The following is a 12,127-nucleotide window of genomic DNA, read 5'->3' as shown; positions in this document are numbered from 1 at the left end:
CCTCCACAGTTTCGCGAACACTGTCTCGAAAGAGCATGCGCAGCATTTTGCAGAAGAGTGGGCTCGGGCTCTCGCGCCGGCTCTGTACCGTAACCAATGTGGTTGGGATAAATTGTCGCCTTGCCACGAAATTCCGTTGCGGTCTCAGCCGCAGCCTCAACCTCAATATCCCATTCGGCGTGAAGCAAAATCTTCCGTCGCGGAAATCCTTGAACAATTGGAATATCAGGGAGTTATTGAAACGTGTGTGTCACCGATGAATAATCCCCTTTTTACTCTGAACAAACCTGACGGATCATATCGTTTGGTTTTGGATTACCGGCATTTAAACTCACATTGCCGTAACTGTGCAGTACAGAATACTCACGGCTCTGCCCTTGTGGATAGTCTCGTGCGAAAGCGTTTCAAGACAACGCTTGACATATCCAACGGTTTTTATGCCCACAGATTGGACAGCTTTAGCTCCCAATGGACCAGTTTTACGAGCGCTGGAGTCCAAAAACAATTCCGGCGTCTTCCGATGGGCTATAAGAATAGTCCTGGTATATTTACCGCTCGCATTGTCTCTATTCTGGAGGCACTCGACCCAGATGCTTGTTCATATGTGGATGACATATATCTCACAGACGACGATATTTGGGAGCATCTGTGTCGTGTAAATTCTGTTATTTGTAACTTCGCTGACATGGGTTACAAATTTAACTTTGCAAAATCGCACATTGCTGAACACACGGTGTTGTTTTTGGGCTATGAGCTCAACAATGAAGGTAGAGGTTTGGCTCCTCACTTCTTAGAGAAGTGCGCACAGTTGCGCGCTCCGACAACACTGAAAAAATTACAGTCCTTGCTGGGTTTCTTAAATTTCGGGAGAACATACATTCCGGAATATGCCCAGCGTATCAAGCCATTGTATGCTTTGATACAACCAACTTTTTCGAAATCATGCTGGCTGCCTGAGCATTCCGCCATTTTGCAATCCTTGCAGGCTAATTTGCTCGCTTCTAAGTTCTTACTGACTCGTGATAACCATACCAACCTGGTGATAAGAATAATACCAGGGACAGTGGGTTTCACGTACCTCACTTTTAATGAAGGAGACACAGTACCTATTGCTTACAAGTCACACTTGTACACTTCGGCTGAGATGCGGTTTCCCACTGTGGAAAAGGTTTTAACAGCTGTACAGATGGCTATTCTTAAGGAACGGGCTCTGTCACAAGGGAAACGCATGTTGGTTGTAACACCCTGTCCTCACTTGGAGGCAGTCACGAAAGCCAGTGTACCAAATTCAAAAGCTTTGCACCCTCGGTGGATTCAGTGGGCTGCGTCCTTGACGTCCACGGATGTCACGTTTATTTTTGACACCTCGTTGCGGTCGCAGGAGTACTTGCAGTATGAGTTTGTTCACCCAGCTCCTCTAGCTATGCGACCTTTGGAGGACTTCCATTGCATCATTTACACTGATGGTTCGGCGCAGGTTGCGCATGGCTCTAAACATGCCTACGTTTCAGCTTGCGCCATTGTGGTCGGTGCTATGTTGAACGATGAGTTCATATCCAGGGAAGTGCACACGTTGCCGCTTGGAGATTGCACCGCCCAATTGGCAGAGCTTCGTGCTCTTTTACTTGCGCTGGAGTACGCAGATCCTAGTGTTACTACTCTTATTGTAAGTGATTCTTTTTACTGTGTCCATTCTTACAATGAAAACTTGTTCTTTTGGATTCAGAATGACTTTTTCGTGATTCCAAGGGTAGCACAATAAAACATAAATTGATCTGGGTTCGAGTGGCGGAACTTAAGGATAAGTTACAGCTCGTTTATGTAATTCATACTCTTGGCCATCAGCGTCTTGGGGTTCACGCTGTCGGTAACTCGCTTGCAGATGAAGCGGCGAAATCAGCAGTATCTACATACTTAGTTGCAGCAGTTACTAGGTCCAAAACTAAGATTGATAGCGACATCTTAGCAGCAGTTGCTGCCTGTGAGAAGGGAGGTAAACATCCTTCGGGATTCCCTTCGAAGTACAAATACCACTTAAGTCCCGAAAAGGTTCCTTTTGTGACAATTCCAGAAGTTGGGGAACGTCTGATTCCCAACTCGGATCGCAGGGCTGACTTGATTACAGCGGCGCATGAAGGTGTGGCGTCTGCGCATGCGGGCGTCTCGGCCACTGTAACTCAATTACAACAACGTTTCTGGTGGCGGGGACTGTACAAACAGACGCGTGATTATGTCCTTCTTTGTGACATATGCCAGCAGATTAAACCTTCTACTGCTACGCGTCCGCCACAGACACAGTTGTACATTTCTAATAAACCACTGGGTTGTGTTTATTTAGATCACTGCGGTCCTTTTTCATCTGATACTGCGTATAAGTACATCTTAGTAGCAGTTGACTCATGCACACGCTTTGTGTGGGTATGGCTCATCGCAGCGCTGATTCACGGACTGTCATTAGAGATCTGCGTGTCTTTATAGGGATTTTTGCCTGTGGTACCTTCCATTCGGATCAGGGTCCGGCTTTCGCCTCTAAGGCGTATAAGGATGCCATGACTTCGTTGGGGGTCCAAGTCAAGTTTTCGTCTCCCTACAGACCTGAGGGTAACAGTGTGGTGGAACGAATGAACCGTGATTTAAAGCAATCATTGACAGCTCGAGTTATAGGCACTGGCAGAAACTGGCTTACCCACCTCAATGGCGTGCAGCGTGCTCTTAATAATCTCCCTAGAAGGTCTCTGGGTGGGCGGACCCCATACGAAATGCTCTTTGGCATCAAGATGTACGTCCCTGACCTTGACGGTCTAGACTGTGTGGTTCGCGCCACTTCCTTTGACGCAGATGAACATTGCAATGTTTTACAGAATCTACAAAAGACCAGAGACAGTCTTGCAAAGGAACATTTGCCCTCCTCATCGGATGATGCGTTGCAGATCCCGGTAGTCGGCTGGCTACCCCAAGTTGCAGAACTGGTTCGAGAGAAGATCGATAACAAGAAAGAATTTGGTCCTTCCTATCGAGCTCCGGTTCCAGTCCTTGGAGTGAAGGGCACCAGAACAGTCATTTTACCACCACTTCCTGGTCGTAAGGAAAACAGGTTTATTTCAATTGACAATGTCAAGATACACAGAGTGGCCGATTCTTCTTAGCATGACACCAGCTGTTTCATGTCCTTCCATTGTGAGAAATTCAGTTATGCCCACTGCTTCTAATATTGAGCCTGAAGTGGCCATCGAGTTACCTGCTGTTTCCAGTCCTTTGTTAAATACTTTACCCGGAACTAACAATGATGAGATAGACTATACCTACCCCACTGATTTGTCCATGCCTGACCTGCAAGCACGTTTAGACACGGAATCCAGATTTTCATTTGACTCTGTTTCCCTTGCCTCGAAGAAACCCTCTCGTATTGCAGTTTATGCCAGCCTGTTTAAAAAACATTTTTTGATTCCCCCTTGGACTTACATTTGGCTGGTCCTTTTTTCGGTTTACCTCTTTATGTCAGTTGGTTTTGTATTTTATTTTTTTCGACTCATCAATGGACACTATGTCGAGGAAAGAACGTGCATTACACATCTAAATGGAACTTTGGCCCCACTGTCCTCGTCTCATTCTACACACAGATTGAAAAGAGACTTAACTTTGGTTAATATCACAGCATGGCCTGTCCTTGATGGAATTGTGTGGGATGCGGTTCGATTTCAAATTCATGGCCCAACGGAAGTCGTTAAAGTTCCTAATGTACTTAGAGTGAATATGGGGGATGTAGTGAAACAAAACATTCGTTCTGATGACTGGGATGTTAATACAGTAGAAAGTTTGTTTTCTGATTTGCAATACTATGCTGCCTTTCATGCTGAGGATTTATATTTAGAATCTGCTAATTATGGTGATTTATTTTGCTACCAACATTATGGCAACCACTTCTTACATAAAACATCATCACGAAGGGATACTGTTAATTTTACACAGTGGGAACATTGCCCAGCGCCTGCACTAGGCAGTTCAGGAACTTTTCTGAAAAAGTATACTTATTTCACTGATTTTAACCAGTCCAATCCCGAGTCCTTTTATTTTAAATTTATAAAAATGCCAATGTCCAAGGTTAGACTTACCGATACTAAATTGTTGTACTCGAAGGCCTTCCTTGATCAATTAGTTATTGGAGGCTACGATGTATGGAAGGAAACAATAGACCTTAAATCAGTCTGGGGTTCAAGAGCCTGGCAGGTACAAGGCATAGAGGCTTTGCACCGTGCATGTCTCATCCCGAATCATATGTTGTTTTTGAATGCAACTATTTCCCAGACCACATGCTTTGGATTGGCTACTTCTAAAAAATTAAACACCCCTACTGTCCCGGATTTGGAGGAATATGATGGTTGGAGTAATTTTACTCAGTTGTCCATTAGAGAATTACAGCCCCTGCTCCTTAATTCTTCCTTTAACATTTCCAGTTTGGATCCAAAAGGTTGGCTGCATTGGCACCGTGGTGCTGATTCTTGTCAGCATCGATTCTTAGGTTTATCTGACGGGTTTAAAACTGTTAGGTCTGATCCCCGTTTTGACTTAGTCCACACTGTCACAACTTATTCTGTAGGCAAATTGTGTCAAAATTGGCTGAAACATTCTACTTTACCTGCAGTTAAAAGTCACCTTTCTAAACTGAATGCAGACGTGGATTTAAATGATTTCATTAAAGGTCCGGCTAGTGGCAGGTCAAAAAGGTGGATATATGCAGTTTACAATGAAATTTGGAAAATATCACAGATTGAGGCTGCTACACGCCTTAGGGCCATTGATCAGGCGAATTTGGAGAAAGTGCTTGCAGTTGTTGACAATAGTATTAACGTGCTTTCCTCCCGTATTTACACTTTAGATAATATTGTGTCGTCCGTTGTGGATATTGTGCATGATGAAGTGTCAGTATTGTACCATGGTCAAAATCAGTTACGGTCAATCATGCAATTTGCATGGACCCTTCAGACTCTGAAAAATAATAAGGTTCCCTGGACGTACATGAACGTTTCTTCACTCTTTGCCCCGTTTAATTTGACTGACAAACAACGCTTGCTTTCAATGCGTGATGCTACCTTTAGTATGTTACATATTGAGAGGTTAGAATCTTTGCCTTTTTCCGTGGCAGAGGCCACTGCTGCAACGTGGCTTATCCACGGTTTAATAACGCTGCCTTTTGCTTTGTATAAATTTTCAAATTGTATGAAATATCTACCAATTGGTCGTTATGAACCATTGGGTAGTGGTTTTCTTCATGAAGTCTGGTCCCTTCCATACACATACAGGTGTTTCAAAGATGGTCAAGAAGTTTATCTAAATGGGGAGGAGTGTACTGAGACACCAGATCATTCATTGATGTGTAGACACATACAATTACACGGTTCATGCAACCAACACCGACCGAATTTGGCTTGTGTTTTGAAAGGCACACCGGTTCCTGCTATCATCCCCACATTTACCTTATTAGGTAATGGTAGTTATTTACTTTTAAATAATGAAGACTGTTGCGGGTTAATAAAGGGTGTACCTTATATTGTAACAGTAAGTGAACGTGTTATTTGCTGTAGGAATGTTCTGTATCCACCCACACATGAACATAGGGAGTCCTCCATCTGGCCACAGATACCAACCTTGAGAGCAGAATTCAGCGGCATGGCAAGAATAAGGGCTCTTTTGTCCCAGAAGGAGGTGGCCTTGAGTTCGGCTCGTGAAACTTTCGTTCTTCACGTAGCGAACACCCGTACAGAGGTTCAGGCCCTTTTAAATACTGATTTGCCTTTACATTTCGGCGAGATGATTCGTACTATCTTTAACGCGTCCTCCACAAAGGGCCTGGCACATTTTTTTAAAACTGTTAGCAGTGGTCTCGTGACTTCCTTTGAAACGATTTTTGGAGTCATCCCTGCTTTCTTTCATTCTATTTTTTCATCTTTGTTTGGTGGATTCCCAGTTTTACTTGCATTAGCAGCGGGCGCTTTAGTGGTTTTCTGTGTCTTTAAATATGGATGTCCTTCCTGTACAAGGCACCGCCCGGCAGCTGCTGACGCTGTTCCGCAATCGCATGCTTGAATATTATGGCACGTTGCCGTTAGCGATATTGAGCACGGCATATGGATTATCTTTTCGATTCTCCTACTTCACCTGTGTCCAGCCTGTGTTTCACTGCCTGGCCTGTGATTTCGATTGGGCCATTGATTTGTGTCTCTGCGGACCGGTTTCTCCTGACGTCGACTTTAATCAGCTGATGAGTCCTATCATTACTCACGAGTTGGTTTGTCCTGGCGAAAGGATTATGGCCTTAGCAGTTATACATGGACTAATTGGTCCCTGGAATATACTGGCAGCAGCACAGGATTTCTTGGAACTGAGCTTTCTTGAAAACCCACCGAGCTGTCCTCTGATGGTGATAGAGGATCCGGTGCTGGGAGAACACGTATGTTCTTTTCCACTTTTAAATTGGATGGCTGAACTGTTTTCGGATGAAGACGGTGATTTCCTGTTGGAGGCTGTTGCTGCTTATTTTGCATACACAGTTATGTCCTAGACACTTCCGTGTATTGACGTGCTGAAGTGCTAGCATGTCATAGACACTTATTGACTTATCTGTCGCAGTTTTTTTTTATTATTCCCTTGCCTATTGGCTTGAGCCACTATTGTTTTTTTGGCTATTTTTTAGCATTACATTTTATTACAAATTTTGCAATTTTTTTAATGTTTAGTTTGAGAACCATGCTCATATAAATTTGCACTCTGCTCTCATGTGATGGCACTTTTGTTATCCTATTTAGTCCGTTCCCGGATCATGGGGGGGTGTCATGTAGCTACTACATATCTTTATACCGTGTTAAGTTAGCATAGGCTCATTAGAGGTTTAAACACCATTTTTCCTTTTTGCAACTTCTGCACATGACACTTAATTGTTGATTTAGCTTTCACCCTAGTAGTTCGTTGTGGTTTACATGAGAATAATATGTTATTACTCTGATATCAGCTTTGCTTAATAAACTATGTCTGTACAGAGAGTGCTGAAGTTTCAGGAACAACACGATACAGATTTGTTATGAGGTCTGATCTTCACGGCTTCATAGACATAACATAAGTGCAGCTTCTGCCAACTTTGGGCTTGAGGCTGGTTTTATATTGCTTTGCTTGAGGCACAATAACACACTTGGTGCGGTTCACATGAAGAGAGAGCTGGTGTATGCTGATGTGATTCCTTCATGCTAGGACACTAAGGTATGGGCCCGCCCTAATACAACCCAAAGAGACCTTCTTAGCTAATAATATAATATGTGTGTTAGGGAGGGTGAGATATAAGTGTTGTTAACTCTTATTCATTTACAGCATGTTATCATGCTGTCACCGTTTGCTGTTTATGTACTAGTAACTATGCTGGTAACTTTGCTATTGATAATATGTTCACTTGTATTATCTAAGATACTGCGCCTGAGAAGACGGCATTAGTAAATAAACATTTCAAATGCACATGTGTTCTTCTTTACTCCATGTTCTGGTTTGTAATGATAGTATAACGAAAGAGTGTTCATGAGTTCCACGTATCCTGAGGTACTGTAAGTTCATGTTATGGTTTGTCTAAACATTGGGAGTTTGTTATGACCAATGAGACACTGTAGCTAGCTCGGTAAGGGGTTTGTTGGGTACTTAGGTGAGTTTTGGGTCACCCTAATTCTCTGAGGTTCCAATCCTCTGTGCACAGTTCTGTGTGAGAACAGAAACCCTGCGACATAACCACTAGGTGGGGATACATTTCACTTAAGGTATAATAAATTGCCATATTTTTAGGTGACTGGGAGTTTTCAAATATCAAAATGCTATTTACATTGAGCACATAAATCCTTTCAATATTCTTGGTGACCGCTTAGCATGTTTCTTTTTTTTACCTTTTGCATCGTGACTGAGGATGGGTAGTAAACAGAAAAGTGTCTGAAAAATGCTTTAAATAGTATAAGTGTGTTATAACCAATTAATCTGATCATCAGCACACTACATGAACGCTCTTTAGTTCTTGATTAACACACCTCGTTTTTTTAATAAACTTAAATAAAGGCAACAAGAACAAGTTGAAACAACTAAGCTAAGAATGACCAAACTGCAACAAAGGAAGTAAAGTGCTAAAAGATGGGCTAATAAAAGTGTGTGTAAAAGTAAATGCAAACAAAAGCATATAAACTGAGAAGAAACAACATATTCAAGCAGAACTGAAATTAATTATAAATCAATGGGTGCATTGTGAAACAGAACTGAGGCACAAAAATCAAAGTTAAAGTGAAATGCAAGCACATCTAAAGTACTGAGGTGAAGTGAAACTAAAAATAAGACAGTGCTCAAGTGAGGCAAAATTAAAATAGCTGGAATGCAACTGAGGCTATAACAAAACTGAAGTGGAAAAAATGAAGTTAAAGCATGGAGTAGTGCATATCAGGAGTTTTTTACACTTTATCTGCAAGAATAGGTCATCAGCATATCTGCAAACCTAGAACTGAAAGTGAAGCAAGTTGAAACAGAATTAAAGCTGAATGAAATTCTAGTGAAGTGTGAAGTGCAAGCTATTTTTAAATGATCAAGCTAGCTTAATACAATTTAACATACATATCATGGTGAATAGCATAGTAAACTACAAGTGCTCCTAACCTTAACCACCAAGCTTCTCCAGCTGAACCCAATATAACCAATAAAAAGTGCCAAGGCCTAGCATGAAAATAAAATGCAAGTACCTATTACCAATTATCAAGCAAACAAATAAGGTTCAAATGTCCTTATTCATAACCACCACGCTGCCCCAGCTAAACCCGCTATAAAAAAATTATTACAATGGCAAACACCAAACCTAATGAAGAGATGAAATCTGAGGATGGATTGGATCAAATACCTCATCATAGGCAAAATAGATGAACTACAGCTAAGAATGACTTAACTAAATAAATTCAAAGGTGAAATGTGACCCTCTTCTGCCCCCATTGCAAGCACTAACCTTAGACAAACTGCAGCACATTGATGGAAAGCTCTGCAGTATGGACAATAAAATAGCTGGAAATGTTAGTAGATGTGAGCGGCTTGAATGCTTCTCATCAAGAGTCCAAGAATATATAGATCCCAAGATGACATGGAAAACTGGGGCAGGAAAAATATTATCTGACTATATGGTATTCTTGAAGGGAAAGAGAAAAGTGATTTATTATGCTCCGTAACAAGCCTCCTACTCAAACACTTCGATATCCATGAAACATCCAGTGTGTCCATTCGCTAGTCACATCTACAGCATCCACAAATAAGTCAAAAACCAGAGGCATAATTATGTACTTACTAGAATATACTGAAGCTTAAACAATACTGGAAGCCTCTCGGAAGCTCGACAAAATAACATCTTACATTCAAATTCAAATTCAAAGTAAGCTTTATTCGATTTAAACAATTAAATCATAAAAGCACAGTACATAAAAGTAAGCATCATAACTTACACGTCAATTAACACTCTGAGTCTGAAAATACAATCATGTTGAAGAATTAAACATCATATCTTAGACATCCGTTAGCACACTAGTTTTGAAAATATAATCATGTAAACAATTAAGAGTTCGGAAATTACATTGTTTTTCTAGTTCTGATCGCTCCATTCATGTATTTAGTTAAATGACTAATAAACACTTCTTGTAAAAGTTGTCATTTAAAAATGCAGGACAATATTTTCTCACACCTAACTCCTGTAAAATTGGCAAAATCGATTGTTTGGGTAATAATGTATAAAATGTACAAAAGAACAAGATATGTATAGTGGACTGGGTAGATATGTCATCACATGGACAGGGGCATAAAAAATCGAGACCAGTGATTCATATTAGGGAACAATATAATTCTATAGAAATTACCTAGGCGAAAGCGGGTCAACAACATCCTATCATAGCTCCCCTTCACGGTTGCTAGAAATGGTTGTACCCCTGGTTGTATTAATAGCAATTGGTTCTCACTAGCAGATGGTTTGGTTATGTCAGTAGAGAATCGAATAGTCGCAGGATATCCATGCAAGCAGTCTTTAGGGCTTTCCTTGAAATTAAGGAAATGTTTGCCGGATTGGAAAAGTATTCTGGGCATCCCAAGTCAGCCATAAAGTTTTTAACGTAACTAAGCCATGGGACGCGAGACACCCATTGCAATTCAACACGGTACAGTCAACAAGTATACCTATCACAAGACCTAGATAAAACAACAGCCACAAAAAAGTGGCAAGAAATGTATTGTAGATGAGGCCAGTGGCCTACTTTTGGAAAGAGGTACAAATCATCAAATATAGCCCCCATCAAAAAAAAACCTTATCCTTGAGTTTGACTATAATACTTATACAGATGTCATCATGGATAGACAAATCATCCTGTAGATATACCCCAACACATTTTAAAAGGCATAGAGGAACCTAATTAAAGTTGAGAACCCAGCAGATAATTGGTCACAGTCAACTCTGCCAAACATTATTTGCAGTCTGATCTAACCTGCATAACTCAAACATGAGAATCAACTTTCTCTTTACTTCCAAACTTCTATTCAATCCCATGACAGAGACAGCCATCAGATAAGTTCTTCTCTCGAACAGCTTGCCGTTCTTACTTATGTTTGAGACCACAACAGTAAGAACAACACCCCCAGATGGTGGTTGAACATAGACCTGAATGATTCAAATATTGTTCACCACCTCAAATCGTTCACCATAAGATTTTTACCAACACACTCACAACTCTGAAAAAATCTCCAAGGAAATTGTTTGAAAGCCCAATAAAGCAATTCTACAAGATGAGCTAATGGCCTCACCATTTAAAATAATACAGTTGCAATGAAATAAGTATAAGGGATTCTAGAAAAGATCAAAAACCTATTGAAAACAATCATAGGCCTACCGGCAAAGACTTCTAGAAACTCAAAATTGAATTTAACAGAAGATGCACCAATGTCATGGATAACATTCTGCTCAGCATTACAAATACTACATCATAGAAAACAGAGGTGGGAGGATTATTGTTAATTACATTGAAGCTAAAAAGAAGCAGTCCAAAGTACTATGATTAAGAATAAACAAGGGCTGCTCAAATCTAAAGATTGTGACAGGTCTTTATAAACGTCTACAGAACACTTTACATCAATGAAAAACAAACCTCCAAAGAAGGTTTTAACAATTTCTTTTTCCTACTTCCAAAACACTCACAATTGAATTAGAGCTACTTAAATGTTTCACTGCTAGAAGCAGACATCACAGTAGGAAACAATTAGCATATTAACTCCAAAAATCCTCTAAATATTCAGACACTTTAAAGAAGCTAGCAACTCATCTAGGAAGGCCACAATCATGTTGATCCACAAGGCTAAAGAACCACATGAACAAACAAGTATTGACCCAACTTGTTGATTAATACAGATTGCAAAATCTTGGACTAAACTTTAGCCACATGCTTGAATGCAATGATCTTATCTAATAGAACAACCTGACCAACTGGGGTTTGTGAAAGGCACGTATCCGTTATTCAATAGATTACTCACCAACATTATTTCCCAAGGAGATGATCGTAACTATTGATGCCCCCTTGCTTTGGATACAAAAAGGGTCTTTGCTAAAGTTGATTGGCCTTACCTCTTTAAAGCACTCAAATTGCATGGCCTTTCCCAAGAATTCACAGACTACATTAAACTTCTGTATGCCAATCCCAAAGCATCAGGTCTCACCAATGGTGTATTCTCCAGTCGGTTCAACCTTACTAGAGGTACCAGACAAGGCTGCCCTTTAGCCCCCTTAGCTTTATCTTAGCATCCAAACCATTACTTAAGAAACATGTATAGCAAATCTATAGACGGAATTAAATTAAGTTTAATGTATATAAACACTCAGGATATGCTGATGACATTCTCCTGCTCAATAGCAGTCCACTACATTTGATTCCCAACCTTATAATCAAACTAGTGTTGTAGACCTTAAGCTCAGTTAGCCAAATGAGGACAAATATGAAATTATTCTCCTATCAAAATCACTGCTCAAACAATCTAAACACCTCTTTCTTGGCTTCACTTTCAAATGGTGAGCCATCACATAACCTATCTATTAATTACACTC

The sequence above is a fragment of the Lissotriton helveticus genome, chromosome 6 (genome assembly GCF_964261635.1).
Source record: "Lissotriton helveticus chromosome 6, aLisHel1.1, whole genome shotgun sequence".
Lineage (NCBI taxonomy): Eukaryota > Metazoa > Chordata > Amphibia > Caudata > Salamandridae > Lissotriton > Lissotriton helveticus.
Note: the sequence above shows the minus strand (reverse complement) of the source record.